At 41.2% G+C, this 17,838-nt stretch overlaps 1 protein-coding gene across 1 annotated transcript in view; it reads left to right on the plus strand.

Annotated features, from left to right (window-relative positions):
* Positions 1-17,838, plus strand: part of PRKCI (protein kinase C iota) — an 84,460-nt gene that overhangs the window by 13,421 nt on the left and 53,201 nt on the right. The window lies entirely within an intron of this gene.

Raw genomic sequence — 17,838 nt, forward strand, 5'->3', positions numbered from 1 at the left:
AAAAAAAATTTTTAAAGACAGGGTCTTGCTAAGTTGTCCAGGCTGGTCTCCAACTCCTGGCCTCAAGTGATCTTCTGATCATGACCTCCCAAAGTACTGGGATTATAAGCATGAGCCACTGCATTCAGCTTCACTTTATTTTTTAATTTAATTTTTTTTTTTTTTTTGAGACAGAGTCTGGCTCTGTTGCCCAGGCTGGAGTGTAGTGGCATGATATTAGCTCACTGCAACCTCCGCCTCCAAGGTTCAAGCAATTCTTGTGCCTCAGCCTCCCAAGTAGCTGGGATACAGGAGTGCACCACCACACCCAGATAATTTTCGTATTTGTGGTAGAGACGGGGTTTTGTTGTGTCGTCCAGGCTGGTCTTGAACTCCTGGCCTCAAGTGATCTGCCCACCTAGGCCTCCCAAAGTGCTGGGATTACAGGTATGGGCCACCACACCTGGCCCCCAGCTTCACTTTAATTTCGAATATGTGTTGTCTTATATTTTAACTTAAGAGATTACCTATTTTTAAGCTGAGTATTACCTTAAAGAAAATATTGTAGAATGAAAGTGATATTGACAATCATTATTTCAAAGTAGTGGCAGAAACCTGATACCTCAGTGACTTGTACTCAGAAAACATTTGTCATATATGTAGGCTTACGCCTGTAATCCCAGCACTTTAGAGTCTGAGGCGGGAGGGTTGCTTGAGGCCAGGAGTTTGAGAACAGCCTGGGCAACACTGTGATACCCTGTCTCTACAAAAAGTTTTTAAAACTTAGCTGGGTGGTAGCGTGCACCTGTGGTCCCAGCTACTTGGGAGGCTGAGGTGGGAAGATTGCTCGAGCCTGGAAAGTCAAGGCTGAAGATGGGCCCTGATTGTGCCACTGCACTCCAGCAACAAAGCAAGCAAAGCAAGACCGTGTCTCAAAAAAAAGGAAAAAAGAAGCAAATATCTGTGTGCTGAGGACAGACATTTCCTATCCTCAAACCCGTAGTCTGATAGGGAGATGGACACATGTGTAATAAATGTGATAAATGCTGGAACATAAATGCATAGGGGCCTTGAGGAATACAAAAGAAGACGCATCTATTATACATCTGCAATGTTTGACCTGAACCTATAGCAGAGTAAAAGTTTTTGAGGTAGAGGAGGTGAGGAGAAAACCATATAGGCTGAAGAAGAATACGTAGAAAGGCACAGAAATGTGAAGAACATGTTGAGTGAAAAGCAGTAATTCACTATATCTGAAGTTTGAAGTGGTGAGGTTTGAGTTGGCCTACAGTTTAACAGAATCCACGGGTGAGTTGTATGAATACAGAAATTTGTTTGAGAAGCATGAGACTAGATCCCCAAGAGCTTTGCAGATCACATTAAATTTTATTTTACATGACTATTGTGGAAGTCTAGTTAAAAGGTACCCTAAAGAAAGGGTGGGTTGGGGGTGAGGGATAAAGGCCTACATATTGGGTACAGTGTACACTGCTCAGGTGATAGGTGCACCAAAATCTCAGAAGTCACCGCTGAAAGAACTTATTCATGTAACCAAACACCACCTGCTCCTTGAAAACCTGTGGAAATAAAAAAAAAAAGATACCCTAAATATACTACTTATACTACTTTTTTACAATAGTTTTCTGTTAATTGTTATATGAATAGAATTCATTTTGGCCGGGCGCGGTGGCTCACGCTTGTAATCCCAGCACTTTGGGAGGCCGAGGTGGGCGGATCACGAGGTCAGGAGATCGAGACCACGGTGAAACCCTGTCTCTACTAAAAATATTAAAAAATCAGCCGGGCGTGGTGGTGGGCGCCTGTAGTCCCAGCTACTCGGAGAGGCTGAGGCAGGAGAATGGCGTGAACCCGGGAGGCGGAGCTTGCAGTGAGCCGAGATCGCGCCACTGCACTCCAGCATGGGCGGCAGAGCGAGACCCTGCCTCAAAAAAAAAAAAAAAAAAAAGAATTCATTTTAAGGAATGTCATAATATTTAGCTCAATATTTGGGATCATTTCTATCTTCCCTGATATAAAGAGCTCTGGAAAGTCATTATTGAGGCTCCAAGCTATAGGTAAACACAAACACATTCTCATTTTTTAAAACAGTGTTCCTGAAGTAATTCATGTTCACTGTTCAGGAAAAAAAGTAGTGCAAAAATTTATGAAATGTAAAAAGAAGCCTCCTGTTTTTCCTTTTTTCTCTCTCCTCCCTCACCAATTCCAATTGTAAGAGAAGAATAGCTTAGTATGTATCCTTCTATATATTTTCTATGCATTTGCAAACATGTATGTTTCTATAAATTCTTTATTAACAGTTTTATTAACATGACAAATGACATACAGCTGATACTTTGCAGTCCTGGTGGGCATGGGGAGCTTGGAGCCCAGTGCCACCCACCCTGGCCCTCCATGGCCTTAAAAAAAAATTATATGGGGCTGGACATGGTTTCTCATGCCTATAATCCCAGCATTTTGGGAGGCCGAGGCAGGTGGATGACCTGAGGTCAGGAGTTCGAGACCAGCCTGACCAACGTAGTGAAACCCCATCTGTACTGAAAATATAAAAATTAGCTGAGCTTGGTGTCAGGTGCCTGTAATCCCAGCTACTAGAGAGGGTGAGGCAGGAGAATCGCTTGAACCTGGGAGATGGAGGTTACAGTGAGGCGAGATTGCGTCGTTGTACTCCTGCCTGGGTAACAGAGCGAGACTCCATTTCAAAAAAAAAAAAATTATATACAAATTGTTATGCAGTGTTTTCCTTTACAGTATGTGCTGGACATTTTTTCATTTCAGTGTACTTCAATTTGCATCATTACTCTTTTTTTTTTAGTACTGCATAGTATTACATATTATAGATGTTTCATGATTAATCCCTTATTGATGGACATTTGGACTATTTCTAGTTTTTCACTACCATAAACAGTATATAATGAACTTTTTTTTTTTTTTTTGAGACAGTCTCACTCTGTTGCCCAGGCTGGAGTTCAGTGGCTCAATCTCCACTCACTGCAACCCCCTCCTCCTGGGTTCAAGCAATTCTTGTGCCCCAGCCTCCTGAGTAGCCGGGATTACAAGTGTGCAGCACCATGGCTGCCTAATTTTTGTATTTTTAGTAGAGACGGGGTTTCACCATGTTGGCCAGGCTGGTCTTGAACTCTGGCCTCAAGTGATCCACCCGCCTTGGCCTCCCAAAGTGCTGGGATTACAGGCATGAGCGATCACTCCCAGCCTTATTTATTTATTTCTCTTTTAATATAGAGGCTGGGTTCTCACTATGTTGCCCAGGCTAGTCTTGAACTCTGGCCTTAAGTGATCCTCCTGACCTAGCCTCCCAAAGTGCTGGGATTATAGGTGTGAGCCACTATGTCAAAACATGTATATCAAAACATCATGTTGTATACCATAAATATAATTTTTGTCAATTAAAAAAATTAAACTAGTTTTTCACACAACTACATGAAATGAGAGGATTTTTTCATTCTTGCCCTTACCAACCTTAGATATGAATCATTAACATTTTTAAAGATCAGTAAGTGAAATGCTAACCTGGTATTTTAAATTTTGCATTAAGAGGAAGGTTGAGTATCTTTATTTTTTTGACCTACCCTATCACAAAGATAGTTTAAATATGGTTACTTATAAATGTCATGACTATCTCACAATATGTCTTCAGCCAGAAAATGAGACTATATATAATTTAGCACAGTGTGCAACTTATGCTTAGCATTCAATAAAATGCTTCTTATCATAAATAAATATTCTTATTTTAATCCTGTCCTGATCATTTCATACCATTTATTTGCTGATTAGAGTTGTTTTTCAGTCAATGATTTTCAAACTGCAGCACACATAGGAATCACTGGATAATGCTTTTTATTAGAAGTACTTAGTTTAGCGATAGTCCATTAAACATTTTTATAATACCTTTGTATTATCCTTGCCTGGAGAGTTCCAGTTGTCACCTGGTTGTGTCTCATCATTCAGGTTTTAACTCAAATGTCATGTCCTCCAAGAAGCCTTCCTACCTCCATTCATTTTGTATCTTCTTGCCCTGTTTTTTCTCTTGTTTTTTTTTTTTTTTTGTGGGTTTTTTGTGTGTGTGTGTGTGGTAGAGTGTAAGCTCCATGAGAGCAGAGGTCTTGTCTGTTTTGTTCATGTTGGAGCTGCAGTGCCTAGAGCAATACTAAATAATACTATGCTCAAAAAATATTTGTGGCTGAGTGCGGTGGCTCATGCTTGTAATCCCAGCATTTTGGGAGGCCAAGGCAGAAGGATCCCTGGAGCCCAGAAGTTTGAGACCAGTCTGGGCAACATAGTGAGATAGTGAGACCCTGTCCCTACAAAAAAAAATTTTTTTTAAATTAGCTGGACATGGTGGTGCGCACCCATAGTCTCAGCTACTCGAAAAGCTAAGGCAGAAGGATCGCTTGAGCATGGGAGATTGAGGCTGCAGTGAGCCATGATTGTGCCACTGCACTCCAACCTAGGCAACAAAGTAAGACCCTGTCTCCAAAAAAAAGATATATGTATATATATTTATTTGTGAGTCGCACAAAAGGCTAGCAGCAAGCCTTTCCCTAGTTTAATTTTGCTTCAGTTGTTGGAGACTTAAGCATTGACAGTTACTGTTTATTCTTTTTTTTCCTTAAAGTAGCATATTTTAATTAATAGATGCACATAGTAAATTAACTTTCTGATGAAACAGTCTTATTATAATGCATTTCATACTTCTTTCTCCCTAAGTAGCTATTAAGTTTCCAAGTTTTCTGGGGAAAGCTATGAAGCTCTAGGCTTTGTCTTGTTCAAGTAAAAGGTTAAATTTTTCATTAAGGTCTGTTGATTCCCATGTGATCCTTCTTACCTTGCTTAATTCTGATACCAATCTTTTCTTAATTTTAGGCATACAGAGCCAACAGTAATTATTTTTAAGTTACTTTCAATTAGTTTTCAGTTGTAATTTTGTCTCCTTTGTTTTAATCATGTAGGCATTGGGGCATGTTGGTCTGATCTGGAGAAAAAAAATTATCTAGGATCAAAGACAGGACAGTCATTTGATTTCTCTGGCATATGAGAAGTGCTGTTCCTCAAGCCAAACATTTAATTGTTGGGATTTTATGTTGGAGCAAGTAAAGATCTTAAGCTTACTTCATCTGTTTAAAGAGATTTAAGACAACTGCCCTTTTTCCTTGTACTCAAAACCAGTCTTAGTGATTTGTTTTACTGTGGAAAAACTGGTTTGCTTAATCTAACTAAACATTTTAGAATGAGTAGTAATTTTGTAACCATCATGCCACACTCCTCTTTCTCATAAATTCTTGTGTAACAAAAGTGTAGGACAGGGAATGACAAATGTAACTTTACTTTTTTAACAAATGTAAGTTTTCAGTTCTTTAACTTTTAATTAACATATAATAATTGTATATGTTCATGGGATACAGTGTGATGTTTCAATACATGTATATGTTGTGGAATGAAAAAATCAGGGTAATTAACACATCTATTACCTCAAATACTTATTTCTTTGTGGTGAGGACATTTAAAATCCACTCTTTTTGTTATTTTGAAATACACAATACATTATTATGAATTGTAGTCACCATGCTATGCAATAGATCACCAGAACTTACTACTCCTGTCTAACCACAACCTTGTACCCTTTAACTGGCACCTCTCCTTTCTCTATCTAACCCACTCCCTCCAGCCTCTGATACTCCACATGTATGAGTTCAACTTTTTTAGATTCCACATATCATGTGGTATTTGCCTTAGTATGCCTGGCTTATGCTTATTTCACTTAGCGTAATGTCCTCTAGGTTCATCCATGTTGTTGAATATGACATAATTTTCTGCATGAGGCTGAGTAGTATTCCTTTGTGTGTATATGCCATATTTATTTTATCCATTTATCCATTGATGGGCATTTCAGTTGTTTCCATATCTTAGCTATTGTGAATGATTCAGATGCTACAGCATAGTTCACCTTTGTTTTGAGAGAGAGAGAGAGAGAGAGAGACAGAGAGAGAGAAAAAGCCTCACTCTGTTACCCAGGCTGGAGTGTACTGACGCAATTATAGCTCACTGCAGCCTCAAACCTATGGGCTTATGGGATCCTCCCATTGCAGCCTCTTAGCTACAGGTGTGTACCACCATGCCTAGCTACTTTAAAAAAAATTCTTTTGCCTGGGTGCAGTGGCTCACACCTGTAATCCCAGTACTTGGGGAGGCCGAGGCAGGAGGATCACCTGAGGTTGGGCCAACGTGGAGAAACCCCGTGTCTACTAAAAGTACAAAATTAGCTGGGCATGGTAGTACATGCCTGTAATCCCAGCTACTTGGGAGGCAAAGGTAGGAGAATTGCTTGAACCCGGGAGGTGGAGGTTGTGGTGAGCCGAGATGCACCACTGCACTCTAGCCTGGGCAACAAGAGTAGAACTCCGTCTCAAAAAAATTTTTTTTTGTAGAGACAGGGTCTTGTTACATTGTTGCCCAGGCTGGTCTTGAACTCCTGGCCTTAGCCAGGAGTTGAATTCAGCCAACTCTTTGGCTGACTGTGTAGCCAATGCTACTTCACCTATTTAGATAGCAGTATTATGGCTCCAAACCTGAAAATTGAAAAATTATTATTGACAGCCAGGCATAGGGCTCATGCCTGTAATTCCAGCACTTTAGGAGGCTGAGGCAGGAGGATTGCTTAGCCCAGGAGGTTGAGGCTGCAGTGAGCCAAGATTGCACCACTACATTCTAGCCTGGGCCACAGATTGAGACCCCGTCTCAAAAGAAAAAAGAAAAAGACAAGAAAAGAAAAAATTAACAGCACTTAGAAAAGGAAAGCTAAGTATCTCCAAGCGTATCTAGTTTTGTAACTTATATAGTTTTCCTTTTGTTTGAAGAACTTCCTTTAACATTTCTTTTTGTTTTGTTTTGTTTTGTTTTGAGACGGATTCTTGCTCTGTCTCCCAGGCTGTGGTGCAGTGGTGTGATCTCGGCTCACTGCAACCTTGACCTCCTGGGTTCAAGCGATTCTCCTGCCTCAACCTCCTGAGTAGCTGGGATTACAGACACCTGCCACCATGCCCGGCTAATTTTTGTATTTTTAGTAGAGATGGGGTTTTGCAACGTTGGCCAGGCTGGTCTCGAACTCCTGACCTCAGGTGAGCTGCCTGCCTCAGCCTCCCAAAGTGCTGGGATTACAGGAGTGAGCCACTGTGCCCGGCCTCTTGAACATTTCTTATAGAGAAGTTCTGCTGGTAATAAATTATTCATGTTTTAAATTTCACTTAAAAATAGATTTATTGAGGTATAATTGACATATGTATGTATACATAATATGTATAATAAGTTATACATATTAAAACTTTACAGTTGGATGAGTTTTGATACCTAGGAACCCATCAGCACAAGCAAGGTAGAGAACGTATCCATTATCCCCAAATGTTTCCTTGTGCTAAGCAGCGCCTCACTCCTGCTCTTTTGTCCTCAGGCTACTAATCTGCTTTCTGTTACTACAGATTAGTTTGCATTTTTTAGAGTTTTATACGGATAGAATCGTCATATAGCATGTACTTTTTGGTGGGATGTGTGTATCAGTAGTTCATTCTTTCTTATGGCTGAGTAGTATTCTATCCTGTGGATGTACTACAATTCATTAATCTGTTGAAGATCATTGGGATTGTTTTTGGTTTTGGCTGTTTTAAATAAAGGTGCTATGAACAGTCATGTACAAGTCCTTCCTTGCATGGAAATATATTTCCATTTTTCTTGAGTCAAACCTAGAAGTAGAATAGCTGGATCATGTGGTAGGTATATATGCTGCTTTTATAAAATGGAGAAAGAAGATTTTGAAAAGGAAATGAGATGAGGCACTTCATCCCAGGCACATCCTTGGGCAAATGGTTTTTAGTAAGGAATTCCCATGGAAGTTGAGGATCAGGAAATTGATTCCTTTTAAAAACTGTCTATGCCTGTTAGTCCCTGAAAAGTTTACCTGCACTCCAGGGGTACTGTATTCCAATTAGAAGATAGCTGACTTAGAGATGTCCCCAACTACTTCTCTTAGTTCTGGCCTCTGCCCCAGCTCTGTTCTGCAGACGGACCTTATGCCCAGGAAATTCTGGCTGCCATCTTTTACACACCAGACTGTCTGGATGCCTGGGAGAAAAAGGAATTAGACTGGGGTTCACCTCGGAGAAACCCTTGGCAGTGGTGGAGTGGGGATGGATTCAGAGGTGAGGTGTGATACTATAATATAATGAAAAAATATATCTGCTATTCATCGCTGATTCCTGACAGTGGCTAAAACCCTTGTTCAAGTAAAAGGTTAAATTTTTCATTAAGGTCTGTTGATTCCCATGAGATCCTGAGTAATAGAAGTGAGAAGAGCATCTTTTGTTATTTATGATAAGCCCCTGCCAACCAAACCTGATTTTATGCTAATGAGGTGGCTCTTGGAGGATGGCTTCTGGTTGCCAGAGGAATCAACAATGTGGTTAGAGAGTTAGGACTTTCAGCCTACCTCCCCATTATTTCTGAGGAGGGCAGAGGGGCCTGGAGATGGAGTTAATCACCAGCAGCCAATGATTTAATCAGTCTTGCTTAGGTAATGGGACCCCCTTAACCCAAAATGTAGGGGTTCAGAGAGCTTCCTGCTCGGTGAACAAATCAAGGTCCTGGGAGGGTGGTACATCTGGACCTGGCTTGGAAGCTCTGCGTCCCCCCGTACCTTGCCCCATGTACCTCTTCATCTGGCTCTTCATTTGTATCCTTTATAATATCCTTTATAATATCCTTTATAGTAAAGTGTTTTTGGAGCAAATTGTTTAACATGAGGAGGGGGTTGTGAGTGTAGGGGCCAGGGAAAAGCTTCCCCATTGCTCTCCGAAGGTTTGCTGAAAAATCAACTCACAAGAGGCAGATTAATTGGAGAAAAGTCATACAGATTTTATTACATGTACACGGGGGAACCACAGAGATTACTCACCCCACAAGGGGTTCGGAAGCATGTATAATATCCTGGCAAAACAGGTTATATGGCTGGTCCAGGTGCAGTGGTGTTTACAGCTAATTGATCACAGCCAGTTACAGATTTCTTTGTTCCTTCTCCACTCCCACTGCTTCACTTGACTAGCCTAAAAAATTAATTAAATAAAACAGGTTATAGGAGAAGGGAGAAGAGGAATTCTGTTGTGGGGATTACTAGGAAGAATGAATGGATCAGGGAAGGGAGATTAACTTGTACATTATCTTGTGGAAAGATCTCTTCAGGTGTGATTACATTCTTGGTCCTACTGGGAGGGGAAGGCAAAACAATTGTTCTTCTTGGTGGGTCTGGATTTTAGGCGATAAAGGAACTTCAGAGAACATCATTCTGGCTTTGGGAGAAGTCAGTTGTAGTGGTGGGTGGTTGGGGGAGAAAGTCAGAGATACCCTGAAGTATTGGTTACTGAGTCCCAACATGGGAATGCCCAGTTTGTAGCCAAGTCAGACTAATTTGACTGATTTGTGGCTAATTTGAGGATCCACTACTTGCAATTAGCATCTGAAGTGGGGGGCAGTCTGTGGGACTGAGCCCTAAACCTACGGGGTCTGTGCTAACTCCAGGTAGTGTCAGAATTTAATTAAATTGTAGGAAGCTCGATTGGTCTCCACAGAGAATAGAAGATTTGCTTGTGGAAAACACACATCTGGTGTCAAAAGCATTGTGAGTGGAGAAACAGTTTTTTATTTATGAGGCAAGAGAGGCTATGGGAGTCTTGAGGTGGTATTGGGGACCTTAGATGCTATCATCTGCTCCAGTATCTGGGAAGGTCTGTCGTCCTCATTGGCATCCCGTCTCCAGTTGCCGTCTTCTTCCCCTCCCTCATAGACCACTGCTCACGCGGGATACGCTTATGATCCCCACACTGTTTTCTCCTCACTCTCACTTCTCCATCCCTAAGCAATCACTGATCTTCTTTCTGTCACTATTCCATACATATAAATGACAAAATATAGTGGGTTTTTTTGTGTTTGAAAGGCAGGATCTCACTATGTTGCTCAGGTTGGCCTCCAACTCCTGGGCTCAAGCAGTCCTCCTAGCTGAAACTACAGATGCACACCATGACTCCTGGCTCAAGCGTAGTGTTTTTGTGCTTTTTAATAAATGACATTATATATCCCATATTCTGAAATGTCTCTTTTTTCCCTGGATGTTATGTCTTTTTTTTTTTTTCTTTCTGACACAAATCCTTTCTTTGTCACCCAGGCTGGAATGCAGTGCAGGAATGCAGTGGTGTGATCATGGCTCACTGCAGCCTACCTCTCAGGCTCAAGCAGTCCCCCTGCCTCAGCTTCCTGAGTAGCTGGAACTACAGGAGTGCTCCACCATACCCAGCTAATTTTTTTTTTCTTTTTTTTCTTTTTGAGACAGAGTCTCGCCCTTGTCACCAGGCTGTAGTGCTCGCTTTTGCCGTCCAGGCTGGAGTGCAGTGGCATGATCTCAGCCCACTGCAACCTCTGCCTCCCGTGTTCAAGTGGTTCTCTTGCCTCAGCCTCCTGAGTAGCTGGGATTACAGGCGCCTGCCACCATGCCCAGCTAATTTTTGTACTTTTAGTAGAAACAGGGTTTTGCCATGTTGGCCAGGCTGGCCTCGAACTTCTGACCTCAAGTGATCTGCCTGCCTTGGCCTCCTAAACTGCTGGGATTAGAGGAGTGAGCCACTGGGCCCAGCCTAAATTTTTTATTTTATGTTTTGTAAAGACAGAGTCTTCCTATGTTGCCCAGGCTGGTCTCAAAACTCCTAAGCCCCAGTGATCCTCCCGCCTTGCTCTCCCATAGTGTTAGGATTACAGGCATGAGCCACCATGCCCAGCAGGTGTCTTGAGATCTGTTAATGTAGTTAGAGAACTAGTGTACCCTTTAACTTTTTTTTTATTGTAATTAAATATAAATAAGAAAATTTACCGGTTCAGCCACTCTTAAGTGTACAGTTCAGTGGTATAAGCACATTCACAGTGTTGTACAACTATTACTACGATCCTTCCATTTCCAGAACTTTTCATCATCCCAATCAGAAACTGTACCCATTAAACAATAACTCCCTATCCCTCCTTTTGCAGTCCTTAGTAACCTGTATTAAACTTTCTGTCTATGAATTTACCTACGCTTGTTCACCTTTGTTTTTGTGTTTTTGAAAGATAATTGTGATTGGTAAATAACTCCAGATTGGAAGTTTTTTTTTTTTTTTTTTCTTTCAGTACCGTGTCTTATAGCTTGCATTGTTTCTGATGCAAAATGTGCTGTCAACTTCCTTTCTGTATGTGAAGCATCTCTTCTCTGGCTGCTTTTAAGACTTTTTTTGGGCCGGGCGTGGTGGCTCACGCTTGTAATCCCAGCACTTTGGGAGGCTGAGGCGGGCGGATCATGAGGTCAGGAGATCGAGACCACGGTGAAACCCCGTCTCTACTAAAAATACAAAAAAAATTAGCCGGGCGTGGTGGCGGGCGCCTGTAGTCCCAGCTACTCGGAGAGGCTGAGGCAGGAGAATGGCGTGAACCCGGGAGGCGGAGCTTGCAGTGAGCTGAGATCGGGCCACTGCACTCCAGCCTGGGTGACAGAGCAAGACTCCGTCTCAAAAAAAAAAAAAAAAAAGACTTTTTTTGTTTTGTTTTGTTTTGGAGACAGAGTCTTACTCTGCCACCCAGCCTGGAGTGCAGTGGTACAGTTCTGGCTCACTGCAGCCTTGACCTCCCAGGCTCAAGCAATCCTCCCACCTTAGCCTCCCAAGTAGGTGTGTGTCACCATGCCCAGCTACTTTTTTAGTTTTTTTTTAGAGATGGGATCTCGCTATATTGCCCAGGCTGGTCTTGAACTCTTGGACTCAAGCAATCCTCCTACCTCGGCCTTCCAAAGTGCTGGGATTACAGGCGTGAGCCACTGCACCCAGCCTTAAACCACTGTTTAATCCAGTGTTTTAAAATTGTTTTAGATGGAGGGTTATGTCTATTCCTATTACTTCATCTCTCCCGATGTGAATGTTGAGGCTGGTTGCAGTGGCTCATGCCTGTAATCCCAGCACTTCGGGAGGCCGAGGCGGGCGGATCACCTGAGGTCGGGTGTTCGAGACCAGCCTGACCAACATGGAGAAACCCCGTCTCTACTAAAAATACAAAATTAGCTGGGTGTGATGGTGCATGCCTGCAATCCCAGCTATTTGGAAGGCTGAGGCAGAAGAATCACTTGAACCTGGGAGATGGAGGTTGCAGTGAGCCAAGATTGTGCCATTGCACTCCAGCCTGGGCAACAAGAGCGAAACTCTGTCTCAAAAAAAAAAAAAAAAAAGTTGAGGATGAGCGGCTTCATGGGATGGCATGTATTTCTGTAACCACTGACTTCCACCTCCCAGAAAAAGGAAGCAACAAGCCAAAAATTCACTACTGTTGTTATTGGGCCTGATAGTGAAAGGATGACCACCTAAAAATTATGGCATTCTTGGAAAATTTTTGCAAATCTGTATTTTAAGCAGTGTAACCCTTTACAGTAAGGGAGTACAGTGACTTTTGCAAGAGGTTTAGTGTTCTGACTGCATATCCAGAGGCAGGGTGGCAGTACGAAGGTCCTAGTGGGAACAGAGAGTGAGAGTCTGTGAGTCTGTGGCCAACTCAGACGTCAGGGAGAAGAATGTGTGATACTGTCTCAGAGGTTGCCAACTTTGGTATTAGGCTGTGTTCTTTGAAATGTGGGGCACTGAATTTAGACATATACTGAAATAACTAAATAAAACAAGAGTTACATATATGTTTCATGTTCTACATCCTGTCAGGTTATCTCATATAAATAATTGGATTGTGAATATTTACCTAACTTTTTGAGGTCTAATGCCCTAATTTGCTTCTTTCTTTTTGTAGGTAAAAAACAACAGCAGCAACAAAAACAAAAGAAGTAGATATATTAGGGGGGAAAAACCCTGCTGGTTAATATACAGATTTCATTACCTTGAAGTTCACTGCACTGAACAATTCTCACTCTGGGTGTATTCCTGCTCTAGGATGTGAGTTTGGACTTTTGTAATAGAGCGGGCTTTGAGAAATAGCTTTTCTGCTCATTTTAGTTTCATGATGACTGCATGGAATGTTTTGCTTCACGCTTAATGCATTCGGTTTTATCAAGCATTAAGCAATTGGCCAAAACAGGTAATACTTGAACTAAAGACATTCAGTCCAAGAAAAACAAAATAGGTTTGAACATACGTAGAATCAGTAACTCTTATTTTCATACTTCCTTATAGTTATTCAGAAGTGTTGGTCTCTAGGTACATTTTGAAAGCAAGTACTTGATCTGGCTTGGGTTTTAACTAACAGCAAGCAGATACTGGCCTGATAAAAAGATGATGTCCAGCAAAAGTGAGATGGTTAGAATTGGCTTTTTTCTTTTTCTTTGAGAAGGAGTCTCGCTTTGTCGCCCAGGCTGTAGTGCAGTGGCATGATCTCAGTTCACTGCAAGCTCCACCTCCCAGGTTCACGCCATTCTCCTGCCTCAGCCTCCTTTATAGCTGGGACTACAGGCGCCCGCCACCACGCCCGGCTTATTTTTTTGTATTTTCAGTAGAGACGGGGTTTCACTGTGTTAGCCAGGATGGTCTCGATCTCCTGACCTCGTGATCCGCCCACCTCGGTCTCTCAAAGTTCTGGGATTACAGGCATGAGCCACCGCGCCCGGCCAGAATTGGCTTTTTTCATTCATAGACTACTACAGTAAAATCATCGTAACTGCAGAAGTCACTTGAAATGTGGAAATCACAGTTTGCTATGTATTGGATTTGGTTCAGTCTTTTTTTGGCTTTCTGGGACATCAGAATTAGCCAGTGAGTGTAGGGAAATTTGGACTTAATGTTTTAATGTTCAGATTTTGAAAAGCCAAGATACTTATAAAACACTCATTGGTAACATGTATGACAGAGAGAGAGAGAGTGCATGTGTGTGTTTGTGTGTGTATGTATATCTTGTTTAAAAAACAGTCTGGACTCAGTTTTCTCACCTGGAATATTAGAAATGAAGTGTTAGCTGGACGTGGTGGCTCACTCCTGTAATCCCAGCACTTTTGGAGACCAAGACGAGAGGATTGCTTGAGCCTAGGAGTTTAAGACCAGCCTGGTAAACATAGGGAGATGCTGTTTCTACAAAAAATGAAAGGAAAAAAAAGCCAGGCATGGTGGCATGAGCCTGTGGGATTCAGCTCCCACCTTGGAAGGCTGAAGTAGGAGGATTGCCTGAGCCTGGGAGGTCAAGGCTGTAGTGAACCAAGATCATGCCACTGCATTCCAGCCTAGACAACAGAGTGAGACTCTGTCTCAGAAAAAAAAAAAAAAAAAAAATGATGCCAACTTTCATATTTGTGGCAAAATGAGAGAAATTTACATAACTGAAAAAGGCAGTCTTTTTTTAATGAATTACTTTATTTCTCTGAGGAAAAATAAAACAGATTTGTAAACTTTGCTCCTGGACTAGAATGCTACTTTGCAGGCAAACTTACTTTTGTAAAAATGCTAGACTCTGGCTGGACGTGGTGGCTCACGCCCATAATCCCAGCACTTTGGGAGGCCTAGGCAGGTGGACCACCTGAGGTCAGCAGTTTGAGACCAGCCTGGCCTCTGTCTCTATTAAAAAATATATAAAAAAAAAAAAATCAGCTGGACATGGTGGCACACACCTGTAATCCCAGCTACTAGGGAGGCTGAGGCAGGAGAATCACTTGAACCTGGGAACTGGAGGTTGCAGTGAGCCAAGGTGGCACCAACACACTCCAGCCTGGGTGACAGAGTGAGACTTGGTCTCAAAAAAAAAAAAAAGCTAGACTCCACATTCTTAAAAAAAAAAAAAAAAAAAAAAAACAACTTCGCTAAGATATAATTCACCAGTGTAAAGTGTACAATTCATTGGTTTTTAGGATAATCACAGAGCCGTGCAGCTGTTATCACCATCAATTATTGAACATTTTCATTACCAACCCCCCCCTCAAAAAAAAAATCCCGTGTCTATTAGCAGTCGATACTTGTTTCCCCCGACCCCTTTCTCTGCAGGCCCCAGACCTAGACAACCACTAATCCACGATCTGTTTCTACAGATAGACTGATTCTAGACATTTCCTGTACAGTGTCATTACTAATTCCTTTTATGGGTTGATAATATTCCATTGTATGGATATACATATTTTATTTATCCATTTATCAATTGATGGACAATTGGCTATTGTGAGTAATGTTGCTACGAACATTTGGTTACATCTTTTTGTGTGAATATGTTTTCATTTCATATGGTAACTGTTTAACCTTGTGAGGGACTGCCAGTTTTCCAGAGTGGCTACACCATTTACCTTCCTACCAGCAGTGTATGAGAATTCCAATTTCTCTACATACACTTAGACTTACTATTTATCAGTGTACTGAGTTTTGATCAAAAATAGTGTATCTGTGTAATGTGGTTAAATCATGTTGACCTCACTCTTTTTCATCTAGCCTCTTAAAATATCAATACTAGACATTTATAAAATGAGCGTATGAAAACCAGTAACTTTCCTTCCTACATATTGAAAATACTCAATCAGAAAGTATATTCAAAGAAAATATTTAATCCACAGTAACAACATAATAATTGGTTTTAAAAAAAATCTGGTAATAAACCTTAGAGAAATTTGAAGAAACTATATAAAGAAACAAAAAACTAAATTGAGTGTCATAAAGCGAAACTTGAATGAATGGTTTGGGAAAAAGCAACATTATACAAAGTGAATTCCCTACATATCAATCTGTGAAGAAAACATTTCTCCCAAATTTCCAACAGGATTTTAAATCTGACAAAAATTTCATCAGGAAAAATAAATGCTCAAAAATAAACAGGAAAATTTTGAAAAAGAAAGTTTGGAAAGAGAAGATTTTTCCTGATTTTGTATACAAGAATAATAACAACTGAGAGAAAATATTTGCAACATTTACAACAAAGGACTGCTATCTCTATTGTACAATAAATGCCAAGAAGAAATAGGTGAAAAATCTACATAATGAGGTATAAATAGCCAATTCATAAATAACAGGCTCAAAAATCACTAATAATTAAAGAAGTTTTAAAATATTAAGGTGGGACATTACTTTTCACCTATTGGACTGGAAAATTCAGAATTTAGTAATTATCTCTAAGAAATTAGGGCCAGGTGTGGTGGCTCACACCTGTAATCCCAGCACTTTGGGAGGCCAAAACGGGTGGATCACTTGAGGTCAGGAGTTCAAGACCAGCCTGGCCAACATGGTGAAACCCTGTCTCTACTAAAAATACAAAAATTAGCTGGGCATGGTGGTGGGCGCCTGTAGTCCCAGCTACTCAGGAGGCTGAGGCAGGAGAATTACTTGAACCCAGGAAGTGGAGGTTGTAGTGAGCCGAGATCACGCCACTGCACTCCAGCCTGGGCAACAGCGAGACTGTCTCAAAAAAAAAAAAAATAAAGAAAAAAGAAAGAAATTAGGAAAGATTGGCTGGGCATGGTGGCTCACACCTGTACTCCCAGCACTTTGGGAGGCCAAAGCGGGCGGATCATGAGGTCTGGAGATCGATACCATCCTGGCTAACACAGAGAAACCCCATCTCTACTAAAAATACAAAAATTAGCCAGGCATGGCGGCGTGTGCCTGTAGTCCCAGCTGCTGGGGAGGCTGAGGCAGGAGAATGGCGTGAACCTAGGAGGCGGAGCTTGCAGTGAGCCGAGATTGCGCCACTGCCCTCCAGCCTGGGCGACAGAGCGAGACTCCATCTCAACAACAAAAAAAAAGAAAAATTAGGAAAGATACCCTGTTGGTTGAATGAATGTATGTGTCATAACTCTTTTGGGGGACAGTTGGAAATACTTGGCCAAATTTTAAATGGGCAGACTTTTTTTGTTAATTTTTTACTTTAATTTTAATGGATACATAGTAGGTGTACATGTTTATGGGGTACATGAGCTATTTTGATGCAGACATACAGTGCATAATCATGTTGCGTAAACAGGATATTCATCACCTCAAGCATTTATCATTTCTTTGTGTTACAAATATTCCAATTACACTCTTTTAGTTATTTTTACATATACAATAAATTTTGTTGACTGTAATTACCCTCTTGTGCTATCAAGTACTAGATCTGTTTTTTCTTTTTTACTTTTTCTAACCTTTTTTTTTTCTGAGACAGTGTCTCACTCTTGCTCAGGCTGCAGTATAGTAGCATGATCATAGCTCACTGCAGCCTTGACCTCCCATGCTCAAGCAGTCCTCCTGCCTCAGCCTACTGGGACTACAGGCTTGAGCCACCATTCCTGGCTATTTTTAAAAATTTTTTGTAGAGACGGAGGTCTCACTATGTTGCCCAGGGTGGTCTTGAACCAGATACTAGATGTTACTCATTCTGTGTGACTATAGTTTTGTACCCACTCTCCACCACTATCGTTCCCAGCTTCTGGTAACTATCATTCTACTCTCTATCTCCAGTAGTTCAACTGTTTTAATTTTTAGCATCCACAAATGAGTGAGAACATAAGGTTTGTCTTTCTGCGTCTGGCTTATTTCACTTGACACAGTGTCTTCCAGTTTCATCCATGTTGTTGCAAGTGACAGGATCTCATTCATTTTTGTGGCTGAATAGTACTCCCATTGTATTGCTAGACACTTAAGTTGCTTCCAAATCACAGCTATTGTGAATAGTGCTGCAATAAACATGGGAGTGTACATATCTCTTCAATATACTGATTTCCTTTCTTTTGGGTGTATATCTAGTGGTGGGATTTCTGGATCATATGGTAGTTCTATTTTTAGTTTTCTGAGAAATCTTTGTACTGTTCTCCATAGTGACTGTACTAAA

Source organism: Hylobates moloch, unplaced genomic scaffold (genome assembly GCF_009828535.3).
Source record: "Hylobates moloch isolate HMO894 unplaced genomic scaffold, HMol_V3 SCAFFOLD_13, whole genome shotgun sequence".
NCBI lineage: Eukaryota > Metazoa > Chordata > Mammalia > Primates > Hylobatidae > Hylobates > Hylobates moloch.